Raw genomic sequence first — 16705 nt, forward strand, 5'->3', positions numbered from 1 at the left:
TGACCCTTATACACTGCTGGTGGGAATATAAACTGGTGCAGCCATTCTGCAAAACGATATGGAGGATCTTCAAGAAGTTAAAAATAGAGCTACCAAGGATCCAACAATCCCACTTCTGAGCGTATATCCCAGAGAAACAAATCATTATCAAAGAGAGAGAGCTGTATTCTCCTGTTTACAGTAGCCTTATTCACAACAGCCAAAAGGTGGAAGCAACCCAGTGATGGATGAATGGACAAAGAAAATGTGCTATATATACAATGTCATATTATTTAGCTTTAAAAAAAGAAGGATATCCTGTCATTTGCAACAACATGGGTGAACGTGGAGGGCATTATGCTAAGCGAAATAAGCCAGATAGGGAAAGATAAACATTGCATGATATCAGTTATATGTGGATCTTAAAAAAGGTCTAACTCATAGAACAGAGTAGAATGGTGTTTGTCCAGTAGGATTGCCAAGGGAGAGCGAGTAAAAATATGGTGAGGTTGATAAAAGGATAATAACGTTTCAGTCATAAGATGAATATGGTCTGAAGATCTGGTATATACCAGGTGACTATAGTTTATAATATTGTACTTTATAATTGAAATTTGCCAAGAGAGTAGAATTTGAGGGTTCTCACCCCAAAAAGGGGGGAAATATGTAAGGTGATAGATGTGTTAAATAATTTCATGGTGTGGATCCTTTCACAATGTGTACACATATCAAATCTTGACATTATACATATTTTTTACACACATTGTACATTTTATTATTTTTTATATTTTTTGAAGATTTTATTTGTTTATGTGAGAGAGAGAGAGTGAGAGGGAGAGAGCACGAACTGGGTGAGGGGTTGTGGGAGAAGCCTACTCCCTGTTGAGCAGGGAGCCTGCTGCACGGCTCGATCCCAGGACTCAAGAATCGTAACCTGAGCCAAAGGCGGATGCTTAACCAACTGAGCCACCCAGGTGCCTCACAGTCTACATTTTAAATATTACAATTTGTAGTTATAGGTCAATGAATTCGAGAAAATGAAAGTGGAAAAAAATACCTGTTTTATGTTTCTCTCAATGATTTTAGACCCTTCACTAAACATTACAAATATTTGTGTGAGTTTAGGACGCTGTTTCTATGCTAACTTCCCAGACTGAGACATTTAAGAGGTGCTTGGGTGGCTCAGTTGGTTAAACGTCTGTCTTTGGCTCAGGTCATGATCCCAGAGTCTTGGGTTCCAGCTCTGCATCGGGCTCCCTGCTTGGCAGGAGCCTGCTTCTCCCTCTCCCTCCGCTGCTTCCCCTGCTTATGCTCTCTCTCTCTCTGTCAAATAAATAAATAAAATCTTAAAAAAAGACATTTGATACATCAGTGGATCTTAGTTTCTTCAAGCGTAAAATTCATGGGTTCATTCAGTCAATACTTACTTGAGTCCCTTCTTATGCCCAATCATTCTTCTAAGCAAGAGAGGTACATTATAGTTATTATAAAAGATAACTTTTCTAATATAGTCCGATTCTCTTATTACATTCATTCATGTCACCTGTGTAACAAGCAATTCTGTGAAAGTTATTATCAGAACTCCGGAGCCATCCCTGACTGTAGGGAGGACAGCTTGAAGGTAAAGGTGGGAAGAAGTTTCAAAAGTGGTTCTGGCAGTGAGTCAAGCCCATATTTGCTAGATTTAGAAGAGAGATAGGATGAGGGTGTTTTGTTACTGCCGTGGGACAATGACCCTGTGCCGCATGTGTGTTGAGGCATCAAGGGGGAATTGTGGTTCCGTAGGTGTCATTGGTAGGCTTCCATATGGTGAGTTCAGTCACGATGATCAGAGAGGACGCAACTGAGACAGAAAGAACCAGGGAAGGCGCTAAGAAGCTGAAGTCCCTCTCGAAGGAGAAATGGCCCTCCAACAACAGTTGCGCCACCCAGTTCTAGAAGACTCTGAGTTGGCCAAGGTTAGGAGTGAAAGCTAGCCACTGAGGTCCTTTCTTCAGGTTGTCAGGACTCCCAGTTCCTTTTGTCCCTCCTTAACGTGGTAGGTAATTTGGGAGTAGTCAGGAAGCACAAAGTACAAACTTTGCCTGAGGAGCTAAGAAATGAACAGGGTTTGCTTGTGTTTTAGAGCAAAATAAAATGGTTTACATTCTGTCATTTGAAGTCATTTTATGTTTAAAGGAAATGAGAGATGTACATGGGAGGAGAAAAGGACTGTCCTGGTCCCAGGGAAACCTTATAGGAAAATAGTGTTCTGCAGACATCCAGCTGATCTGGAGAATTCCTGTGGAGCCTGGTAAAATAGTGGGCCTGTCCTAGCTCAAGCTCAGACCCATGGGTGAAACCATGACGAGAGGGGAGAGTCCATTCAGATACTTTCAAGAGCATCCAATTTATAAAATTTAGATCTACTGTGTCCCAGTGATACTGAGTCAGTCAGCAACTGAAGCTCAGGTCTCATGAGGGAAAGCAACACAACTCACCACTTGGGCCTCGAGGTTCACTCCCATGGACAAAATGAGCCCCTTCTAATTAAATGACCTAATACTTACGGATGGAACTTAATTGGCTCAGGCTGCCATAAGAGAATACAATATACTGGGTGGCTTAAACAACAGAAATTTCTTTTCTTACAGTATTGGAGGCTTGGGAGTTCAAGATCAAGGGGCCAGCATGGTCAGTTTCTAGAGAGAGTGCTCTTGCTGGCTTGTGGACATCATGTCTCTGTGCTCGCTTGGCCTCTTCTGTGGGCATACACAAGGGAGAATTTGCATGCTCTCTGGTGTCTCTTCTTAAAAGGGTGCTCATTCTGTTTTGAGAGCCCTGCTCTTATGGCCCTGTCTGACCCAGATTACCTCCCAAAGGCCCCACCTCCAAATACTTTCACACTGGGGTGTGTGTGTGTGTGTGTGTGTAGGGTTTCAACATATGAACGTAGGAGGACACAGTTCAGTTCATAGCAGCATGTACTTGATTCTTGTCAACTTGCCCTTGTTGTGGTCTTTATTAAAGAAGAGAGATTTCTAGAAAGTCTGGAAATAGCTAATGCCATGTAGAAGCTACTTGGGCTTAGTGTGAGGAACCACCTTAATATTCATTCTCTTATATCTGAGCTCAGTTAAAATTACCGAATTGTTACCAACTTTGCTTTCAGGCCCGACATCTTAATGAGTCACAAGGAAAAAAGTGGCCTGTTCCATCCAGAACTAATTTGACATTCACAGCTAGACCTTAATATTATTTAGGAGCTGGTCTGATGCTGGCCTCGTTTGTTCTCTTCTTGGACACAATCTTACAGAATCCCAACCATCGACAAGATTACTCTGACAGCGTGATAACATGAAAGAAAACAAGGTCATTTCGTAGTTTTTTGTAAGCACAGAGAAAATCAGGGTAACTGTGCCTCCCGCAAAACCCCCGATCGTAGGATTTCCCCCCACTTTCTTTCAGCATCCAATTTAAAGTGAACCCTTGTTAGGACGCCCAGGTGGCTCAGTTGGTTAAGCGTCTGACTCCTGCACGTTGGGCTCCACACTGGGCTCCACTCTGGAGCCTACTTTAAAAAAGAAAAAAAGTGAACCTTGATTCCTCAGTCTCTCCCTCAAATAACCAAAACCCAGATTCTATAATAAGTTCTTTCTCTCATTACCTTACTCTGAGATATCTTATGGTTCTCCATGATGTGTGTTCTCTCTCACCACAAGGAGTAGTAATATCCAGCTTGTTCAACTACAGATATGTTCCTGGTGTGTTTGTCTGAAGGGCATTATCATGATGGTACACTTGACTCTCAGACAACATGGGTTTGAACTGCACTGGCCCACTTATATGCAGAATTTTTACAGTACAGTACTATGCATGTATTTTCTCTGTTTTGAACTGTGCATGTATTTTCTCTTTGATTTTCTTAATAACATTTTCTTTTGTCTAGCTTACATTATTGTAAGAATACAGCAAATAATACATATAATGTACAAAATATGTGTTAATTGACTATGCTATTGGGAAGGCTTCCGGTCAATAATAAGGTAGTAATAGTTAAGTTTTGGAGGTGTCGAGAGTTATACAGGGATTTTCTTTTTTTTAATATATTTTTTAAAGGGTGCCTGGGTGGCTCAGTTGGTTTAAGTATCTGACTTCAGCTCAGGTCATGATCTCAGGATCCTGGGATTGAGTCCTCCCATCAGGCTTGCCACTCAGCAGGGAGTCTGCTTCTTCCTCTCTCTCGCCCTCTGCCCCGCCACCCCACTCGTGTGCACATACGCACGTGCTCTCTCTCTCAAATAAATAAATATTTTTTTAAGTTTATATATTTTTTAGTAATCTCTACACCCAATGTGGGGCTCGAACTCGTGACCCTGAGATTAAGAGTCCCATGCTCTCCTGACTGAGCCAGCCAGCTGCCCCCATACAGGAATTTTCAACTGCGTGTGGGATCATCCTTTCTAACCCGCTGCATTGTTCAAGGGTCAACTGCATTTCTGGTCTCAGATAGAAAGAAGGATAGAAATCTGACCTTTGGGGCGCCTGGGTGGCTCAGTCATTAAGCGTCTGCCTTCGGCTCAGGGCGTGATCCCGGCATTCTGGGATCGAGCCCCACATCAGGCTCCTCCGCTGGGAGCCTGCTTCTTCCTCTCCCACTCCCCCTGCCTGTGTTCCCTCTCTCGCTGGCTGTCTCTCTGTTAAATAAATAAAATCTTAAAAAAAAAAAAAAAAAAAAGAAGTCCGACCTTCAATTGACAGCAGTTTATGTACCAAGAAGTGTTATTCTTCCAGTTCTCTTCCTCAGATTATCTCTCTACTACTTGGATCGCTGCTGGTGTGTCAGGTGCTAAGCCCTGGTTCCATCTAATCATCCTGATCTCTGTTTCATGCACCATGCTGGCCCTGTGCTGTCTTATGCCAGCCGTGCAGAGTTCCTTGCCTGATATACACGCCCCAGGGATGGTACTTGATAGGTAGGAACCTGGTCTTGTTCCTTGAAGTCTAGGCAGTGTAGGTGCCTCATTGGGTTATTCAGAGTTAAACTATTTTACTCATGAAAAGACTGCCTTTACCCCCTTCTGTCCTCCCTGACATGTGCTAGAGTCATATCAAAGGAGACAGAAATGTATTTGTTCAATTAGTCAAGCAGATTTGAATTAGTTGCCTGGGGTGGGTAGAGTACTGTGTAAGGTTTATTCAGAGCCCCAGCCAAAAAGATGAAACAATTTTTCTCTCCAAGAAGCTGTCTATTGGGAAAGATACACACAGTCACATCAGGAAGCAAAATGAAATGCTATAATATGGAAAAAAGAAAAGTGCAGATAATTTCAGTATAATTTTAAGGAGAATTGGTCCAAATATTTCCTTATTTCATTGGAATTTTTTCCTCACAAATAAATGGAAAATTATATTTAGTTCTGCTTGTTTCTCTGACTGACTGTTGCAATAAACAGAATATTATGGAAATGTGGGGTAAAATTGATTTCCATAATGTGTAAGAAGCTTCAAAATAGGAATGCATGATTTCTCAGGATCTCCAATTGTATCCTAATAAGTACTACAACCTAGTGATTCTCTGAAACATACTGACTTCTCAGTATTTTCCTTGACCTCTTATAGTAGTAGACTGTAAAAGAACCTCGAATAAAAAAAAGAAAAACAGAATTGAGGTAACAGTAGTCGATTTCTAAATTTTATTTTTCCTATCTAGGGTAGTGTGATATGATGAGAGATTTCTGGAATTATGCTGGCTGGATTTGAATTCAGACCCCACTCTTTACTAGCAGTATGACCTTTAGAAATGATTTAATTTACCTCTATCTTATCTATAAAATAGGGATGATAATAGCATAAGAGTGATGTAAGGATTAAATGAGTTAATTATATAATGTATCTAGACCAGTGATTGGCACCTAGAAAGCACTGTATACCTGTGAGTATAACTATTATTAAAATTTTAAGGGCGCCTGGGTGGCACAGTCGTTTCGTTACGTGTCTTCCTTCGGCTCAGGGCATGATCCCAGGGTCCTGGGATCAAGGCCTGCATCGGGCTCCCTGCTCAGCGGGAGCCTGCTTCTTCCTCTCCCACTCCCCCTGATTGTGTTCCCTCTCCCCCTGGCTGTCTCTCTCTCTGTCAAATAAATAAATAAAATCTTAAAAAAAAAAGCTTTAAATAATAGTACATGGTGGTTATCGCCAACATTCTGTTACAAATAAAATGAGGTTAGCACACATAAAATGAAATCTAACAATAAAGAAGGAATCATTACATTTCCCTTTTAATCTAATTTAATTTTTCAATTCTCTGGGTCCTGATGAATGCCTTATCATGGACCAGCATTCAGGCACTTGAGAGATGTTGACTTGTAAAAATAACAAAGTGTAAAAATAATGCAAAAATAAAAAGTTTAAATATTATATTTTGAATGGGAAAACACGGAAAGATTATCAAGCTAGTTATGAGTAGTAAAACCCAAAGCAGAAACCATACTTCCTAATCACCAGGCCACTGGTGTTGGGATTAACTCTCTGTATTACCAATGCAGTACAAGTTGTGATCGTCATTAGTCCTGTTACCAAATACTTCCAGTTCTCCTGGGCATATTGTAGAAGCAAATTTCCCTGACCCTTTGAAATCAGGTGGAGACATATGATTTGCTCTGACCGCTGAAATGTGAGCAGACGGAATGCGTGTGGCCCCCCCGGGTGGAAGATTTAAGAGCCAGCCCAGGGTTTACTGCACTCTGCTCCACCTCAGCCAATGGGCAGTCCTAGAGCTGGAGTCTCCCCCAGGCTGGATTACCGTGAAAAAGAACGATCAGAAGCCTCTGCTGACCTCCAGGGAACACCCAGTGTCAATAATAGCCTTTGTAGTTTTAAGCCATTGAGATTTGAGGGCTGTTTGTTACCAGGGCACAGCATAGCTGCTCCCCTTTGATATACATGTGGTTATGTTTATAGCTGCATATATACCCTTTCCCCTGTGACACACACACACACACACACACCAGAAGGAAGTTGACTTTCACCTGAAATGTTTCCCACTTCAACTGAAATAGCATCATCTCCGTGGCTCATCCTTCCTTTACGCTTCTATTCCCCTTGGATACCCACGTTACAGGCAGCTCTAATTCAAGCACAGAATTTGCTTGCAAGCGATGATCGTCTTGGAATCATTCCCAATATATTAACTACTGACAAATGTGTTCTTTGTATATGGATAGCTCCCTCGGTGCCCCCAAATGGTCAGGAGAGAGGAAAATGCAAAGATAAGCCTGCTGGAGAACAACCTCTTCTTCCACTTAAAAACCGATGTTGAAAAGCCAGACTCTGTATAACGTGCTGGAGTTAAATTAGATTTGATTGGGGGGGGGGTGCCTGGGTGGCTCAGTTTGTTGATCCCAGGGTCCTGGGATTGAGCATCCATCCCCCCCCCCCCCCACGGGCAGGGAGCCTGCTTTTCCCTCTCCCTCCGTGCTCTTTCTCCCTCTTGCTGTCTCTCTTTCTCCTCTCTCTTTCAAATAAGTAAATAATAGAATGTGAAAAAAAAATTAGAGGTGGTTTTTGTGGCCTTGATGATGAGATTCAAAGTCACATAGTCACTGTGTCGCCATCACACCCACTCGCACACAGGACTGCTCATTCCCATTCACAGTGAGGTTATACACATAGAGAATAAGGAATCTGTATTGTTTTCTCCAGCAGAACCTCAGCCTACCATCGTTCATTGGGTTCTGAATCCTATTTATTTTGAGTTGAGCATGGAAAGTCAGTGGAGAGGGTATCCGCTGTAATAGTGGTTGTCAACCCTCATTGCACATTGGAATCACCTTGTAAGTTTTAAAATTGTAGATGCCTAGGCCCCGCCCTCAGATATTCTGGGTTAATTGGTCTGATGTGTGTCACAGACCTGAGAATTTTGTTTAAGTCTGTTTAGATGATTTTAATGTATAGATGGCTTTGAGAAGATTGTGTGGGCTTCCGAGGAGACAGGCTGATGGAGATGTGCATGCTGATGGTTGATTTTGGAATACTCTGGAGTTTAGCATTAGTTGGGCAATTAAGTAGGTTTGCCGATGGCAAGATTTAATTCCTTTTCATGGCTGAACAATATTCCTGTAGAATTGTGGAATCACTATACTCTATGCCTGAAACTAATATCATGCTGTATGTTAACTATACTGGAAGGTAATTAATTAATTAATTACTTTAGGAAGCAGGTTTGACCGAGGGAGAGGTTGAACCATGATACAGTCACAACAAAGGCCTCAGTTGACTCAATGGGAAGCCCCAGAGCTGGGACAGCCCTTTAGAGTTGTCCTGAATTGAGCAACGAGGCTGCAGTTCACTTGTTTGTTATAACTTGGTCATTGATCTGGAAAAGGGGCAGGATGTTGGGCAGTGAACAAGACAGACAAGGTCTGTGCCATCCTGGATTTTACTCTGTAACTGGGGAAGTCAGAAATAAGTATATAAATATAGAAACAATATAATTAATGAGTACTGGTGATATTAATGAAAAAACTTTAAACGATGGTAGTGACTGGGAGAGGCAACATAATGTCTTAGTTAAGGACAAGGACTCTGCAGCCTGACTGGTTGAGGTGCAGTCCTGGCACTGCCATTGCTTGCTAAGACCCAAGGCAAATTAAAACCTTTGTGGTTCTTTTTATAGAGTTGCCTCATCTATAAAATCAGAATCACAGTAACTAATTTACAAAGTTGTTCTAAGGACTAAATTCGTTAACTTGGGTTGTTTGGGGTGATTCGAGAGTGCTTGGTACATAGTTTCCAGAGAGCTTTAGTAGGTAGGGTTATTGTTACAGGGCAGAGAGCAGGGTGGTTAGGGAGGACCTTGTTGAGAAGGTGACATTTGATCATCTTCTAGAGAAACCCTCTGAAATTGTCACAGAATGTCACGATCACAGACAGATAGAAAAGCAAATAAAAGGCTCTGAGTGGGGAAAGACATTGGCTTGTTACAGGAACAGAAAGAAGGCTAGTGTGTTCAGTGTGTGTGAGGGAGGGAGGTTTGAAGGCTGAGTTAGGTGTGACATAATAAGAAATGTATATTTGGTTTTTTGTCCCCAGTTCCTGAACCCAGAGCTCTACAACCTTTAGAATTTCCTGAGGCATAATTCACATGTCTTTTGTTATTCTCCAAAGTCCCTCTCAACCATACCTGAGTTTATGGTAATGAGGCTTCCTTGGTGGGCCTGTAGAGAGCTTCAGGAAGGGCAGTGGTTGCCAGAGGAACCAGCCATGTGATTAGAGTGTCTCAACTTCCAGGCACACCCCTGGACCTCTGAATAGGGGAGAGGGACTGGGGGTGCAGTCCATCGCCCAAGTCCAATGAGTTAATCAGTCATGGCTATGAAATGAAGCCTCCATAAAACTCCTAAGTGATAGGGTTTGGAGAACACCTCCATGTGCTGGGAGGATGGTACATCCCAACTCCATGGGAACGGGTGTTCCTGTGCTCAGGACCCTTCTGGACCTCACCCTCTGTACTCTTTCCTCTTGCTCTCCATGCATATCCTTTATAGAAATTCACTTGTATCCTTTATAATACTGGTGATGTCTTTTAACGATTTATTGATTTTTTTTTTTTTTTTTTAGAAAGAGAGTGCATGCAGTGGGGAGGGACAGAGGGAGAGGGAGAGAGAATCTTAGGCAGACTCTGCGCTGAGCACAGAGCCCGACATGAGGCTCGATCTCATGACCCTGACCCTCATATCACAATCTGAGCCAAAACCAAGAGTTGGGTGCTTAACTGACTACACCACCGAGGTGCCCCAATAAACTGGTGATATTAAACAAAGAATCTTCCTGAGTATTGTGAGTCATTCTAGCAAATTATCAGACCTTCAGGGGGGTTGTGGCAACCCTGTCTTTGTAGCCAAGTCAGAAAGAGCTGTGGTTACCCTGGGAACACAATCCTGCTGACTGGCAACTGAAGTGAGGATGGCTTGCGGGGCTGTGCCCTTAAAACTGTGGAGTGTGACAGTAATTCTGGGTCGGTAGCATCAGAATTTAATTGAAGTGAAGGACACACAGTTTGTGTCTGGAGTTGGAGAACTCGTTGTTGATATGGAAAACCTCCACACATTTGGTGTCAGAAGTGGGAGAAAAACAGCTCAGTAAGCGGTGACCAAATCAGATTGGGCAGCAGTAAAGACTTATTACCCATTTTTGTGTCTATATCACCATCATCATCCTCCCCTCTCAGATGGTGACTACTTTTGGAAAGGGCCAATTGTGGATGCTGGACTAACTGCCTGGATGCCCCCTTCAGGGCGGAAGTACCCATTCCCCCAGGTGTTGGGAGCACAACTGGCACAGAGCTCTCAGCTTTCAGCCCTCTTCCCCGAGATTGCCGTTGGAGTCAGAGAGATGCTTCACCAAAATTACACTTCCCTTCCGGGGAAAGCCTGGATCCAGTGGCTAGTTGATTTCAGGGTATAAAAGCCCAGGCTCCTTGGCCCAATGGGAGACAACTTGATTGGGCCTTTTCAGCTTCAGAGTTCCCTACTAATTGGGCTGAGGCCTTTCTTGTCATTACATCACAGCCGAATGTTGCCCATTGCCCAATCTTGTTTCCTTCTTATCTTTCACAGGTGCTGATCCCAAGATGAGTCTCATAACGTTACTGATTCTAATCTTCATCTCAGAGCCGCCTCTTTTGGGACCACAACTTGCAGTAAGTACCATGTCTTCCATATCTTACATCCAGTGCTGTGCTCATATCCCAGAACATGAACAAATATTTGTCACATTAATAGATGCATAGTAGGAAAGGCTAGTAGTGGATATCAGGATGGGTCTGGGAGGTGGTGTTGGTGGTGGGCTGAGTGATGCAAGGAACAAGAGAGAATGGAATATTCTAAAAAGGAGGCACAAACCCAGAAGAGGAAAGAACGCTTCCAGTCTTCTTTCTGAGAAGTTCAGCATAGGACTTAAGACAGCATATATTTGAGTGCAGCAGAGCTTTGACGGATGAATACAAGTTTGTGTGACCCCCACAATCTCAACCACTTACCTTTTGGGGTTCTTTCATCTGCCTTCCCCTAAGCCAAGAGGGAGAATGTGGTCATTTTATTGGTTATGTGACTTCTTCCTCCTCAGTTCATCTCACACACCCAGAGTCCTGAAATATGTAAGTAAGATGGCTGCCAAAGGAGGGGTAGCAGATTTCAACAAGCTTGAAGGGCACGTGTTAATGCAGAATGCTTCCTGACGTGGATAATGGTAGCAGTGATCAAGAACGGGGACATGGAGTGGCCACAAAAGCATTGTCAGTTCACCTGGGTGTTCAGTCAACTTAGAGCCTTATCTGGCCAGACAGATTAGTCAGACAGACGTGAACGTGCTCCAGTCCCCACGCTTCAGCTGAAAGTGGAATGTCGGGGCTCCCTAACAGGTGTTGTCACTAGTGACAGTTCAAAGGGTAGCATCAGACTGCTATCCACACTCTTGTGCCAGCCCTGGGTGACTGAGTATAAGAAAACACCATGCTTCCTCTCATTACGATGACAGTCACAGTGGATAAAGCCAGATAATACTTGGGATCATACATATTTTCTGGAGTGAGGTTCAGCACAAGTGAAGCATAGTCGGATAGGAGTAACCCTCAGCAAAACTGATGACTAATGCTCCACTCACCCACCCTGGGTGCCTTCCTAGGCCTTCCCCATCTCCTTCCCCTCAGGAACTGCTTCTATGTACTTCCACTCCCTACTGTGACTGCCTGCTAGGGAGGGTGTGTGTGTGTGTGTGTGTGTGTGTGTGTGTGTGTGTGTGTGTATTAAAATATAACTACATAGTGGGGGCGCCTGGCTCGCTCAGTTGGTGGAGCATGGAACTCTTGTTCAGGGCTTTAAGTTCAAGCCTCACGTTGGGTGGAGAGATTACTTAAAAATAAAATCTTAAAAAAGTATGTAACTACATAAAGTGCATAAATCTTAAATGTACAGCTCAATGAGATTTCACATGTGCATACACCTGTATAACCACCGCCTCATATTAAGATACAGAACATTTCCAGCTTCTCACAGAGCTCTCTTGAGTCCTTTTCCAGCTACTATCCTGCAGAGGTGACCATTATTTTGACTTCTATTATTGTTGATTATGTTGTCAGTTTTTGAAGTTCTTGGAGGTGGAATTATTCAGCATGTGCTATTTTATGACGAAGTTCTTTTGTTTAATAATTTGACGGTGAGGGGCTCCTGGGAGGCTCAGTTGGTTAAGTATCTGCCTTTGGCTCAGGTCATAATCCCAGTCATGATCCCAGGGTCCTGGGATCGAGTCCCGCATCGGGCTCCTTGCTCAGTGGGGAGCCTGCTTCTCCCTCTCCCTCTGCCTGCCACTTCCCTTGCTTGTGCTCTCTCTCTGTGTCAAATAAATAAATAAAGTCTTCAAAAAATAATTTGAGTATGAGATCTGTGTACGTGCTGGTGGCAGAGGTTTGAGCTTTTCCATTGTTGTGAATAGTTATTCTATGTGTCAGTGTGTGTGTGTATATATATATATCAACTTATGGCTCCGTTCTGTTTGATCGACATTTGGTTTTTTTCCTGTTTATGTTTATCTATTACAAATAACCCTGCATTGAACATTCTTGAACATGTCTTTTGGTGAACATAAACATTCATTTCTGTTGGGTATATACTCAGTTGTAGAACTGTTCACGTAAAAGGTATAGGATGTTTTTAGCTTTACTAGAAACTACCAAACAGCTTCCAAAGTGGTTGTATAATTTTACACTCCTGTCGGCAATGTATAAGATTTCTCGTTACTCTCCGTTCTCACCAAAGTCAGTATTGCCAGTCCTTTTAAGTTTGAACATTCTAGTGGGGGCATCTGGGCAGTATTTTACAATCTAGACTCTTACTTGCCTTTGCAAGTTCAAATTCACCCACCCCAATTTTTTAAACAAAATATGAATTATAGAGAACAAACTGATGGTTTAATATTGTATGTTAACTAACTCGAATTTAAATAAAAATGTAAACAACAACAACAAAACAAAAATAATAAATGAGTAAAAGAGCAAGAAAGAAATAGTAAAGTAGGATATGCTCACTGACTACATATGTGTAACAAGCAGTAGTCAATGGTTATTCAAAGCTGATAAAATAAATAGTAGAAGCCTGTGAAAAGTAAAATGGGACAGCACTATCAAAGGAAATAGTATTATGAAAGCCAATGAAACAAAAAAATACAAATTCCATAAATATCAAAAGAGTTTGAAAAATAATAAAAAGAAACAGACTGCAGAGAGAAACATGGTAAATATGGGATCATACCACAGGAAAAATAAAACTACGGAGTTAAGATCACGTATATTAGTCCTATTAATACATGTAAATGAGCTTAAATCACCTTTTAAATGAATGGAATTTTCCAGTTGATGTTCAAAAATTATTTTGTTTGTGCTGCATACACATAATAAAGTGATTCATAAAGACTGAAACATGTAAAGTATAGCAAAAATATACAAGCAAACCAAAAAGTGTTTCAATCCTCATACCAGACAACGTATGCAAGGAGAAATAGAAACACAATAATAATAGATAAATTTAACACACTAATCGCAGCCCAAGACAAGTCACATGGAACCAAAAGAAATCAATAAAGATGTGGATGATCCAGGAAACATCATTAAGTTAGGACATGTGGACTTACTTAGAATTTTTCGCTCAAATGTTCCAGAATATGCCTATTTCAACCACACATGAAAATTCATAAAAATAAACCATAAATTATGTCACAAAAATCCCTCAATATGTTTTATAAAGTAGAAAGAATATCACAGAATTTCCACAGTGCCATAACAAAATCAGATAACAAATAGGCCCTTTCACTTGAGAATTTTAAAACTCTATAAATCACCCTATTGTAAAATAAGAAATATAAATCAAAACTGTAGAATTTCTTAAATGTAATCATAATGAAAACGTCTATTAGAATATGTGAGAAACAAACTAGTGATCAGTTCAAAGACTACATTGCCTTAACTCTGAGCAATAAAAATAAAAGAATGCCTATAAATGAACTCAAATCTATAAAACCAACAGCATCATAATTCAGAAGAAATCAGACCAAACGAATCAATAGAGATAACAAGAGGTATGAATGAGGCACAAACCAGAAAAACAGCAGGAATAATAAATAAATCAAAATGCTGTCCTGCAAAAGTCAACAAAATAGACAAACCACTAACTCTCTAATTAAGAATAAAGGGGAAAAACCACAAATAAGCACAATAAAACTTGACAGGGAGGGAGGAAACAGAGAGATAGAAGAATTTGTAACCCATGAGGCTGTCTTTGCTGCTGCCCAACAGATGTAGGAGAGCTGACTGAAGTTGCTACTGCTCTCAGCACCAAAGGTAACTTCTGCACCAGGAGCTCAACTCTCCTGTGCCTGTCTGCCCTGCCTTCTATTTGTTTCTGCAAGGATCCTACCTTGCAAAGTGGATTAAGGCTGGAAAGTGCTCACCACCACTTTAGCACTAGTATATCTAATCGACATGACTGTGCTCTAGCTGAAAGGAACCAGTGGAGGTGAGTGGCCTGGGTTCTAAGGTAGAGAGATGAGATTCGAACTCTCCAGACATTTCAGAGGTGTCCAGAATGTTCTGGGCAACCATGTCAAGTATTAACTTCAAACGTTCTGCGTCATGCCTGCCTCATGGGGAATTACAAAATTGTTTGTATTCGTAAATAATTAGAAACAACCTAAATACCCGTCTTTGGAGAAATGGTTAATTCAATGATGAAAAATTTACTCTAGTATGCTATGTAAAAATAAAAAAATGGCGAAAGTTCTGTGTGTGTTGTCAAGGAATAGTATCTAGTAAGACTTTATGTAAACAAGTTCCAGATTCGGAAGTAGGTGTACCTGTATGCGTATAGATGTTCGTGACTCTTAATAGCATGCTCCTATTCATATTCATAAACACATGCAAATATATGCATATAATTCTCTACAAACACATAGAAAGAGGAATGAACAGATACACATCCAGCGGTTAAGTCTGATTACTTTTTGGTGGCAGAGACTATGTTGAGTGTTACAGGCACAATAAATGGAACATTCATATTTAATTCCCTGTGACTCTCAGTGTATAAATTTATTATCGTAAGACTACATTTGTGTTTGGCTAGTGAATTTCTAAAACATTGAATTTATGGGGAGTATAAAGATGTAGAATATAAATAACTAGCCCATATGATCTTCAAATTTGACTCCAAGGTGGTTGTTTTTTTTTTTTAAATTTTATTCATTTATTTGAGAGAGTGCATGAGAGTACAAGCAAGGGGGGGGCAGTGTGGGGAGCAGTCGAGGGAGAGGCCCAATGCAGGGCTCAATCCCAGGACCCTGGGATCATGACCTGAGCCAAAGGCAGATGCTTAACCAACAGAGCCACCCTGGTCCCCCAACTCCAAGGTTCTTAATGGCCAAAGTAAAAATGGCAATGAGCTCAGTTGCGGAATTCACCTTGTCCACAGAGGGAGAGAAATTACAGCTACCATGGCACATCAACGTTTTACCTGGTATCTATGTTTTGTGGTATATTACGTAATAAATGTTTGGTCTTTGTCCCTGTTTCCTGGCACAGAGCTCCTAAAACCCTTGGAATCTTCTGAGTGATCAGAGTGTCTTCTTTATGCTGAGCTGGCTAGGGGCTCCTAGAGTGCTTCAGGGAAGATCACCAGAAAGACCAACCCATGGTTAGAGGGTTAAAACTTCCAGCCTCCTCTCTCTCCACCTACAGGTAAGGGAGAGGGCCAGGAGATTGGGTTCAATCACCAATGGCCAATGATTTAATCAGTCATGCCTACATAGTGAAACCCCCGTAAAAACCCTAAATGATAGGCTCTGGGGTGTTCCAAGTTGGTGAAGATATTGATGTGCCCTGAAGGTGGCTCCCCCAGAGAGGGCATGGAAGCTCCCTGCCCCTTCTCCCCCAGTACCTTGTCCTATCCATTTGGTCATTCTGCGTTGTGTCCTTTATAATAAACCCGTAATGGTAAGTGAGGTACAGTCGTGAGTTTTGAGTCATTCTATCATATTCCTGAATCTGAATTTAGCTATCAAATTTATAGCCAGCCAGTCAGAAGTATGGGTGACAATCAGGGACTTGACATTGGCGACCGACGTAGGGGCAGTCTTGTGGGACTGAGCCCTTCACTTATGGGGTCCGTGCCAACTCTGGGGAGGTACTGTCAGAATTGGGTTGAATCGTTGGACATCCACTTGGTTTTGGAGCATCAGAGAAATGGTGCTGGAAAAGAGGCCACATATTTGGTGTCAATTGAAAACAAACTTGTCACGTATGGACAACTTTTTTATATGTGTCTCTAAGTAGGAGTATTGAGCAACAAACGTGACAGTTTTCTGCAGATCACATCTACCTTAGATGCAGTAGTGGCAAAGGTCCAGTCTGAGGAAGCAATCCTGCAAGGACCACCGTTCCTCCACTTAGTACTTTCCTCTTGCTAAATAGCATCAGTGGCCATCAGGGAAAGGAGAAACAGAGGACGGACAGTCCCAGGCGTACTGTCAACCTGGATCGAGTTCTAACCACAAATACTGACCCAAATGGAACTTCATTGGTAAGGATAAAACACTGGTCAGGTCACCTCCAGCAACTTCTTCCAACATTAGTGCTTTATACTAAGAATAACCACCAGCTTCTTTACCGTCAGGTTTAATGATTTGAAATAGTACATATTTATGT

At 41.8% G+C, this 16705-nt stretch overlaps 1 long non-coding RNA gene across 1 annotated transcript in view; it reads left to right on the forward strand.

Moving 5' to 3' along the window:
* Positions 1–16705, forward strand: part of LOC148106976 (uncharacterized) — a 511020-nt gene that overhangs the window by 138176 nt on the left and 356139 nt on the right. Inside the window, exon 3 of the long non-coding RNA XR_015723363.1 lies at positions 10578–10660. This is a non-coding gene — a long non-coding RNA (uncharacterized LOC148106976). The remainder of the gene's footprint in view (positions 1–10577; positions 10661–16705) is intronic.

Source organism: Ursus americanus, chromosome X (assembly GCF_024610735.1).
Source record: "Ursus americanus isolate L20-20 chromosome X, mUrsAme1.1.p, whole genome shotgun sequence".
Lineage (NCBI taxonomy): Eukaryota > Metazoa > Chordata > Mammalia > Carnivora > Ursidae > Ursus > Ursus americanus.